The sequence below is a fragment of the Sturnira hondurensis genome, unplaced genomic scaffold (genome assembly GCF_014824575.4).
Source record: "Sturnira hondurensis isolate 20B ecotype Veracruz unplaced genomic scaffold, ASM1482457v3 Scaffold0021555, whole genome shotgun sequence".
Taxonomy (NCBI): Eukaryota; Metazoa; Chordata; class Mammalia; order Chiroptera; family Phyllostomidae; genus Sturnira; species Sturnira hondurensis.
Window position 1 is genome coordinate 3,726,436 of NW_028094186.1, and position 10,097 is coordinate 3,736,532.

Below are 10,097 nucleotides of genomic sequence, written 5' to 3' on the forward strand. Positions count from 1 at the left end.
AAGCTCTCTCCACTCTCCCACCCTTAAAACTGAGCATGAGGGGGCCATCCTCGTCTTGCTGTGGTCAAGAGCACAAGACCAGACAGACAAGGTTAAATCCTGACTCTATGGCCTTGGGCAAGTTTCCTAACCTGTCTGACCCTCAACTTCCTTGTCTGTGAAGCCAGGACAATGGTACTGATGTCGTGGGGCTGTGGTGAGAATTACGTGGCAGGTAAAGCGCCCCTCCCACTGGTGGCGGGCAGCCAGGTGGCTGGTAATGGCAGCTGTTCCTGGATGATGGTGACTGACACTTCCTGCTTCTTCCCGCCTTGACTTTCCCCACCTCCAGTTCTGTTCCCAGGAGTGGGCATCTCGTTCTGGGAAAGCGGTGGGCGGGGGGAGGGCAGGCACCTGGGGGTCCCTCCAGGCGTGCACCCTGGTGGCCCACGTTGTCCTGGAAGAAGGTGAGAGGTCTCCAGCTCCCAGGAGCTGGCCCTCAGGTGTGGGCGCCCACTGGGGCCGAGTCCTCACCCGGGCACAGACGATCGCTCAGGGCCTTCCGCCGGGGCTCCCAGCTCTCGTGCTCACCCGGTAGAGTGGGGCCACGGCGGGAGGCTCCGTAGCATGATGAAGGCTATGTGGGGGGGGGGGTGTGCCTTGTGCCAGAGCCTGCTTTAGGAGCTTCACAAACTTGCTCTACTTTGAGCGTCACGCAGCCCCGCGGGGAGTGCTGCCAAAGAAGCAGGCGCAGCAAGGCCGTTCGCTGTTTGCCAGATCATACAGCGGGTCAGATGCTGGAGAGGGGCTCAGACGCAGACCCACCGGGCGTCTTCATCACCGAAGGGGGAAGACAGCCCATCGAGCAGCCCTTTCCCAAGGGCTCGGGTAGTGGCCTGGAAGACACAGCAAGCCCCGTTAGCAGAGGTGCTCACGTGGACACTGGGTAGAGGCTGTGAAGGGCAGGGCATATGGGCAGCAGATTGGACCGGACCAGAGGGGCAAACGCAAATGCCCACAGGAGCCGGGCAGGACCCTAGTGAAACCTGCCAGGAAGGCGTTCCCAGCTCCAGCCAACAGGGCTGTGGGCACGTGAGCCCAGTTTTCTGTGTTTTCAGGAGAGGTTATATAGCTGGGCTTTTCTGTGGTGTCTGTTAATATTTAAAGTTGGCAGCCAATGCACACACGGCAAAACCACTGCAGTGTGGGCAAACCCGTGGGTGAAGTGGCCACGCCCACAGGGCTCCAGACTGTCCTTCAGGTCTGTTCAGAGGGAAGAGGCCACGGCTGGCACCTCACTTCTGGGGCTTTAGGGGTACGTGCAAGGCAGGGCAGAAACATGCAGAGTCGGGACAGTCCCAAGCAATCGTGGGCAACCCTGCCCCGGCCAAGGCTCCCAGAAGTATGTGTTGGAGGGGGAGGCCTTTGTGGGGGGCCAGGGTAGAGGTGGAGCCAACCACACCTGGGTTTCGCCCACTTTGCAGGAGAGGAAACCATGCAGGTGCCACTTGGGTAGAAGAGGTACTTCGGGCAGGAAAGATGGGTGTGCGTGAGTGTGCAGGGTGGGGGCAGCGGGTAGTGGTGAAGTCTGCTCATCCCCAAGCCACCCTGACCATGCTCTGGACCCCACAATGCCCGAAGCTGCCCCACTAAACTGGTCTCAGCGGAGCCTAGGCGCCTACGGAGAAAGCCCCAACCCCAGCCCCCTCTCCCTCTCCACTGGGCTCACTCTGTGAGGGGACTAGCTGGTGGGGCAGCCCTCACGTCTGCATAGAAACCTCCCCTTCTTTTCCAGCCGGCAACGGAGCCATTGGAGATCTTCGCAAGAGCCAGGCTCCCAACACGAGGCCCACGTGGCTTCCCGGATCGAGGCCTCTGTTTTCTCATCTGTAGAGGGCCCGCTCCGCCCGGTGCCTGTTTCCCCGAGTTCTAAGCGGCATGAAGGGAGCGCAGGGCTGGCCCTCCCCTGGGCGGGCGCTGGGATTCCCAGGTAATAAGATAGGACCCTGCCCGTGAAGCCTTCCGGGCTGGAGGGGAGGCAGCCCCAGACAGGAGTACGGAAGTCGCTTATGTTACATGGGAGAGACTCAGCTGGACAAGAGGGACGTGTTAAACCCTCGCACTTCACCGCCGGCGCCAGGCAGGGCCGGAGTGTCTCCAGCAGCCCGGACAATTACAAATACTGGGCGTGCCCCATAGAAGAGTCAAGTTTTTGCCGTGTAGCCACATTAGAACGTAGCCACATTCTAATCTCGGGTGGACTAAGAAGCCCTTCACACTTACTAGAGTCGAGGGCAAGGTAAGCGTGGGTGGGTTCTAAGCGAGGAACGTCCCCAGGAGTAAAGAAAGGGAGTCTGGTGTCAATGACTGTGGCTGCTCAGAGGTCTCCTCTGCTTATTCCTGGCTCGTCTCAGGATGTTGGTTCTCAGGTTGGAGGGTAAGTGAAGTGTTGTTATAAATACACAAGAAGCTTATTAATGGCCAGGCACGCATGGACTAATTGCGTCCCCCTGTTTACACAGAATCAATCACTTCCCCGGTTCGGAACCACGGGCAAGCGGCAGAGCGGACGGGAAACAGGATGAAATGCCACGGCCTCTCGGGTCTGGCTGCCCCACCGTCACTCACGCTCACGTCTTTTCTGTCCTGCCTAAAACCAACACTCCCTTAGGCCTCACTCCCTGGCCACCTGCCCTCTCCCTCTCTCCTCCCCTTCCCCGCAAGCTTGAAGGAATCGTCTGTCCTCATGGATGTCTTTCTCTCTCAGTTGCTCCTCGTCCATTACCGCCTCCATGGTCCCTTACGCTCCTCCTGCCCCAGACCCCACTCCATGACTCTCTGTCCCCTGCCTTGTCCTCATTGGACACCGCCCTCCACCCAGCGGTGCAACTCAGGAACCTGAACTTTGTCTCTGTCCCTCCTTCTCCTTCAGCTGCGTGTCTGGCATGTCCCGAGTCCTTGGGTTTTAGCACCAAATCACATCCTGCATGCGTCCGCCCCTCGCCTCTGCCACCCAGCTGGTCTGAGCCCCCGTCAGCTCTCACTGGGGCACTTGCGATGGCCACGCCACTGGCCTCCAGCCCCTCGGTCACGTAGCATGCTGCAGCCAGAGAGCCCATTCAGTGACAAGGCTCGTGGTCTGTTCTTGTCCATGCCCTCCCCTCCCCCGATTTCCAGAGCCTTCTGCTGTTCTCTCGAGATGAAGACCCCAAGCCTTATCAAGCTACGAATCCCTGTCCTGGTGGTCTGGACCCTTGCCAGTCACCACCTCCCTGCTCTCTGCTCCCTGGGCTCATTTTGAGCTCACCCACCTGCACATGTGTGAATACCGGACCCACACGTGGATCCCACCTTCCCATGAGAGCACGGACAGCCTCTGCTCTGGCTGACACCGCGCCTTCGACACCTGCACGCGGGCAGCCCTCCGTGTGAGGACTTGTGCCTTGGCCCAGGCTCCCCGAGTCCTGGCCCTGACCTGGCCCCTGGGCTAGATTCTCTTTGCCACAGCCTGCCTGCATGACTCTAGACACACCTCATTACCTGTCTGGGACACCGACCAGTGTCGGGGAAGGCCTCCAGGGCTCTCAACATCTAGGGTAACATGACAGAATCTCCACTATTCTTATTAATCTTCCTAACCTAACAGCCTTTCGAGGTAAGTTCTGTTATTATCTGCACTTCATAAATGAGGGAATCAGATGTGGCGATGTAATTTGTCCAAGATGCCACGGCTACTGAAGTGGCCTGTTTGGGATTCATACTCAGGTCCGTGGTTCCAGAGGCCCCGTGGCGGCTGGGAGCGGGGAGAGCACCGAGGGCTCCGATGAGTGGAAAGCTGGGGACTTCACCTGGTCAGAGGCAGGGAGAGAGTGGGTGGCCCGGCAGGCCATTGGTCTATGGGTTAGCCCCGGGGTGTGCCGGCCCTTCTTTGAGCCCCTCAGACCTCTGGGGGAAAGGTAAAGGAGCTCATGGCCCCAAGGACGGGCCACCCCTGGGCTGCAGCAGCGATGTTCTGGCAAGTCCGGGATCTTCAGGGCCTTGTCCGGCCTCTGGCTGTATTATTGAGCCAGAGTGGGGCTCGACTTCCCAGCCTGACCATGGGATGGAGCAGGGCCACTCCCCGGAGTGTCAGGGTGATGGGGCCTCTGGGCAGCAGCTGAGGGCATGTCTCTAGATTGTTGGACGGCAGCAAAGACCTTGGGCTTCAGAGGCAGACCCGGTTCAAATCTGAGACCTAACCCTGGCCGTGTGCTGTGTGTCCTGGGGAGGTCACCTTACCTCTCTGAGCCTTGGGGCCTGGTCTGTAAGGTGGGGACACCGCCTCCTGTTCTTTAGGGTGGTGATGATCACAAAGGCTCCCAGCACATAGTAGGTCCTCCTACATCACAGCTCTCCCTGCCCAGCCCCAAGCCCTTCCTCAGAGCAGGAGGGAGCAGGCTATGGCTCACTATCAGAAAGAGGAGTATTAATATTCCTGATATGAAAAGATAACCTTATCGTCATTCTGCCTTGTTAGGAGAGGAGCCCACATCAGCCTTCTGACAGATGGGAGTAGCTCTGGGTTTGCAGGAGACAGACAGACAGTGAAGTGGGGAGGGAGGGACAGACAGTGCTTGTGGGTGGGTGTGTAACAGAGTGACTGGTGACAATGGCTGGCTGGGGGTGAGGCCGTGTGGGTGACACTGGAAGGTGGGTGGGTGGATGGTGGTGGCACCTCTCCAGAGCAGGGAAAAGGTTTAGGGGGATGACTGGATGTGTGGGTGGCACTGAAGGGTGGGTGGATGGTGGCACCTCTCCAGAGCAGGGTAAAGTTTTCGCAGGGGGTGGGGGGAGGTGACTGGATAACATCCAATATTGAATGTATTGAAATGCTAAGCAGCTCCACAGATCCCTCTCTGATTTTCATTACAACCTCTGTGGAAGGAAGCACAGGGTATGACAGGAGGGGCCGGGGCTCCGGCACTGCCTGGAAGGGCCGGGAGGAGGGACCATCGCCGAGCCACAAGTCCCTCGAAGTCACTTCAGCACGGAGGAGGCCTGGTCCCGTGTTGGGCCATCTTGCACACGGAGCCGCCTCGGTCACTACACTGCACGCTGGGGGCTGCCACCCCTGTGCTCCACGTGGGCAGCCGCCCCCACCCCCGCCCCGACTTCTGGACCCATTTGCCTCTCTGTCTTATGGTCAAAGAAGAATCCTGTCACCTCCATCCCATGCTACCCCAGTGGTGTTGGGGTGGGGGTTGGGGGGCCAAGCTGGGTGCTGGACATGGGACACACCAGCTGCCCTCAGGAACCGCCGGTCTGACGGTACTGGCAGACCTCGACAGATCACTTCACGGCAGCGGGCAGAAGCATCCGAGCTACTGCAGGGTCAAAAGGGTGGGGAGGGGGAGGAGAGAGCAGGCGATTTCCCCCTGGCCACCCAGCTAGGAAGCAACCGAGACGTGAGCCCAAGAACACCTGACTCTCAGACTCTGTGTCCCCCCCTCGGTCAGGCAGGCTTCTCAGGAAAGAGACAGAGTGTGACTCGGAGGCTCAAGACCCATTGATGGCCCAGGGTCACCTAGAAGGAGCTCCCTAGGGTCCAGTTTAATTTGGAATTGTCCCAGTGCAGATTTACTCCCTGGGATGAGAGTGGAAGATGGACTGAGAGCCCGGGCTGCCAGGGCCGGGCTGTTTGAATTCCAGCCAAGCTGTTCCAGCCTGGCCCAAGGTCATTTGTTCGGGGAAGAAAGGCGGCCGCTCAGGCCCGTGCACCCCGCCCTCCCTGCTCAGAGCTGGGGGCTGGGGAGGCTGAAGGACAGTGTTCCTGGTGAAAGCAGATTACCCAGTGAGGGGGCTGCTGGGGTGGGATGGCACCGTGGTGACAGGTCCATCAGGCCCTCGCCTCTGCCTCTCAGAGGGGATGTTTCCTGGGGCTGCTGGTGACAGCCGGGGGCTGTGGAGAGAGTGCTGATGAGGTGGAGACAGCCCGGCCCCAGCCTGGAGCTAGCGATGGGCAGGGGCTCAGCTTGCTGCGGCCTCCCCCAGCAGAGCAGCCACAGGAGTCTGCCCCATCCCCTCTTTAACTCTATCACCTCCCTCTCCCCCAGCCTCCAGTGCCCCACCTCCAACCCTGCTTTCACCCACAGCCAGGGGGTCTTTCTAAAGCATAACACTCCCCTGCTTGCCACCTGCAGGGACCTGCTGTCCCAGGAGAAAGCCCAGCCCCCTGGCCTGAGAACTGAAGACCTTCGTGGTCTGGCTTCTGCTCCTCTCTCTGGCTGCATGCACCCGGTGCCCTTCTCTCTGCATGGGACCTTCCCACCGGTACCCTCCCCTCACCTTCATGGGGTAGGGAGGGGATGCGGGGGGGGGGGGCTAAGTTCTACTTCCTCTGGTTTCTGCTTGGTTATCACCTCCTCCGTGAAGCCCTCACACTTGCCCCTTGATTGCCACCCCCTGCCCTCACAGTTCTCTGGGACAGACTCCAGCAGTGTGGGGCGTGTGCTAAGTGCTGGGTCATATGGCCTCCTCCCATGCTGGCACGGAGCAGAGTGTGGGGAGTGTCTAATCCTCCACCTCACCCACCGCACTGGGGATGTCAAATGTCCGCTGCTTTATAAAAAGGAGCGGCGTGCTCCAGGGCACCGACAGGTGAGTGGCTGCCATGGGCCAGGAATCCACGTATCCTGGCTACCTGCACTGCCTCCACATCCCGCCGGGATATCGGCCGCTGGGGGCTGTTCCGGGTTCGGCTGGATGCCGCCCTGCTCAGTGAGACGCCAGCCGGGGCCAGCCCTCCCAGCAGCCCTGAGTCTCTGGGCCCCTGACAGCTGTGGGTGGCTTCTCAGTGGAGGCAGGGAGGCGCTGCTCTGCCCAGTGGGGCCAGGAACTCCCCACCGCCTGCCCCCAAGTCTGCAACTCCTGGAGTTCCTGACCTTTCCCAGTCCTGACCTTCTGCCTTCTGGATCCCCATCTCCACACTTCAGATCACCCTCTTGGCCCCACCTCCCCTGCTGCTTGCTGGTTCCACGTGGTGGCTGGGGCTCCTGAACCCCGCCCGAGGCCCTGCCCTAGCCCTCGGTCTGGGCTTGGGCTTCTTCTGTCAGTCTGTCCCCCAATCAGAGCTTTGAACCCCAATGTGGGAGCTCACTGCCCTGGCCCTGCCTCTTCCCCCACTGCCACAGAGGGGCTGGGGGGCTGGGGATGATGAAGCCGTCTTCGAAGAAGGAAGCTAAAGATGTAAACGAGACCGTGAAATCCCCGATGACAACCGTGACCACTGTGGCTCCAGCCATTAAACACGGAGCTTTAACGGCCCCTGAAATACACCTGGGGCGCTTGTCAGCAGCTCCCGCTCATCACACGTGTGCGTGCGGGCCCCACGCATGCCTGTAAACGTGTGCACACTCACACAGGCTCAGTGAGCAGCGAAGAAGGGTAGGATGGGGACCCCGGGAGATGGTTCCAGCGGTTCCCTCAGCCTAAGGATTGGGAGACTGGGGTCCAGGGGGGCCCAGGCGCCCTCCCAGTCTGCATGCCTAGTGGCCGCCCCATCATTCAGATTGTCCTGTTTGCTGAGTACACACTTGTCCCCTGCATCCTTCCAAAATGGCTTTGATGAGCGTCAGGTCCTATTGAACGCCCGCCCTCCCAGCCCCACCCCGCCCCACAGCACAGCCTCAAACGGGCAGTTTGGTGCCCGTTGCACCATAGGAACCAGAGAGATGTGTCCACTGAATACGTTCTGCTGCACCGGCCGCCAAGGAAACTCCTGACCGAGAACCCTGTGCTTTGTCTGAGGCTCCCTTGGTCGAATCCAAAGCCCTGGTGGGGAGCCTGGGCTCTGAGTTCTGGCCTTGGCACTGACTCCCGTGTGAGCAAGGCCTCCCCTGCTTCGGTGTCAATTTCACCGACACTCCTCTGAAAAGCCCGTCCTGCCCTCGTCACCAGAGCAGCCCGCGGTGGCCCTCTGAATCAGGAGGTGCATGTCGGCTGGCCTGTGGTTCCTGCTGCCCTGCCAGGGACAGTGGCCTGGCAGCTGTGGGAGCTCAGGGCCTGTGGGGCACTCAGGGCTGAGGCTCTGTCAGGGGCGCCTCCTCTGTGGGCAGTCATTTCTGCTGACACAGCACTAGGCACAGGGCACGCAGCGGGTGCTCACGTCGAAGGAAGGCTGGTGAGTCTGAACTTAACCACCAGCTCCTATAAGTGTGAACTTTCAGGAAACATTCAGAAATTCCTTCTTCTGTGTCACTTCCCCACCAAGAGAGTTCTGTGTCCTGGCTCTTGCTTACAGCTTCAGCCATGGGTCTCACCACTCCTACTTCCCCACTCCAGGCTGTAACCACTTCATTTCCCCAGTCGGCTGTGGCCTCCCTGGCTTTCCCCTGCCGGTTGTTGTCCATCAAGCCACCTCTGTCCAAGCCTCAGACCGACAGGAGGGTGAGCAGAGTGTTGCCAGGAGGAAACTTAAGTGCAAGAAGGTGGCAAAGGGCAGGTTCAGGACAAACCCCAGACCCTGGCTTTGGGGATACCGTGAAGTGCTGGAGGGGAGGATGGGGGTACTATTGCTGGGGAGGAACTATGAGCAAGCTACTTCTCCAGCCGGTTTCCTTACCCATGAAGTGGGGGGATAATGCTAGTAGCGTCCCCACAGGGCTGTCCCCAGGAGGAGGCGATGTGACACAGACGCAACTTGCAAAGCTTGGCATGCACCAGCTACGGTGAGGACAAGAGGCCATGCCGGTTTGTGCTGTTGCCCTTATTACAGTATGGTGATTGTTTATGGAGTGGCATCTGCAAGCTGGTGCTCCTCACGTAGTGGCCCATTGAATCTGTCCCCCCTGTGGGTAGGTGCCCTTACTGGGACCTACAGAGGAGCCCAGGAGGGGCCGGGACAGTGCTCCTGGTCACACGGTTAGGGAGCCACCGAGGGACAGGACCTGGACAGTCCAACCTGGACGTGCAGAGCCAGGGCCTCAGGCGCTCTGCCCACCAGGGCCCCTGCCTCTGCTTCTAAGTTCACAGTTCCCCACGCGTTGTCCACGGTTCGGGGATCCCTTGGAAAGAGGTGGCGGCAGCAGATGTGGGCTAGGCGAGGCTGGTGCTGACCCAGGGAACAGGCTCAGAGGGCGCCCCTGGTGACCATGGGGGGCTGGACATGTCAGGGGGAGAGGAGTGTGCAGAAAGGGGTCCCAGGCCCTGGGATGGTGGCCCTGCCCGAACCCCCTGCCCAAACCCCACCGCCCACAATCTCATTTCTGACTGGGACTCATTTAAGAGCAATGGCCAGCTTGCTCGGGAACTTCAAAGATAGTATTTGATGAGTTTTAGCAGCTTCAGCAAAACTCTAATTTGAATTTCAGGTGCTGGTGTGTGATTTCCTCGGTGACAGCTCCGAGGGATGCTTGGGCTCGGCTGTCATCCGGTGGGGCCTCTCACTGGCTGCCACTGTAGCCGCCTGCCTTCCCGAGGAGGAGGGACGAGGAGGAGAGAGGGAGGCGGAGAGAAGCCGGGCTCCACTGAAGCTCAGGGAGAAGAGGCAGAAACAAGTGACAGGGAGAGAGGGCGGGGGAGGGAGAGGTCCCAGAGCAGAGAAGAAACAGAGAGAGGGGGAAGGGGGAGGAGACTGGAGAGAAAGGGGGAAAGAGAGCCGGGGAGTGAGGGTGGGGTTAGGGGCCTTGGGGAGAGATGACAGGGCCACAGAGAGCAACAGGCACAGGAAGACCCAGAGGGGACGAGGCGAGACAGAGAGACAGACTGACAGGCCCAAGGCAGACCAACAGAGGTGGAGAGGGACACAGGAAGTCAGTGGAAGGCAGGAAAAGATGGATGAGAGGGACGAAGAGAGGCAGACTGAGGAAGACCAGAGAAGAGACCCCCAGAGAAGAGACCCCCAGAGAGACGCTCGTCCAGCCCATTTACACTTACTTGCTTAGTGCCAGGCCTGGTGGGCATGGGGTCCAGGGGCCCCAGCTAGGAACAAGCCAGGCAGGGTCCAGGGGCTGAGGAGGGGGCCTGGGCTCAGGGCACTGCGTCGCGCGGGAGAAGGGGGCTCGGTGTCCAGCCCCCCTCCCCTTCCTGCAGCTCCTCCCACCTGGGTGTGGCTGGGTGAAGCCCTGTTCTGACCCTCTGCC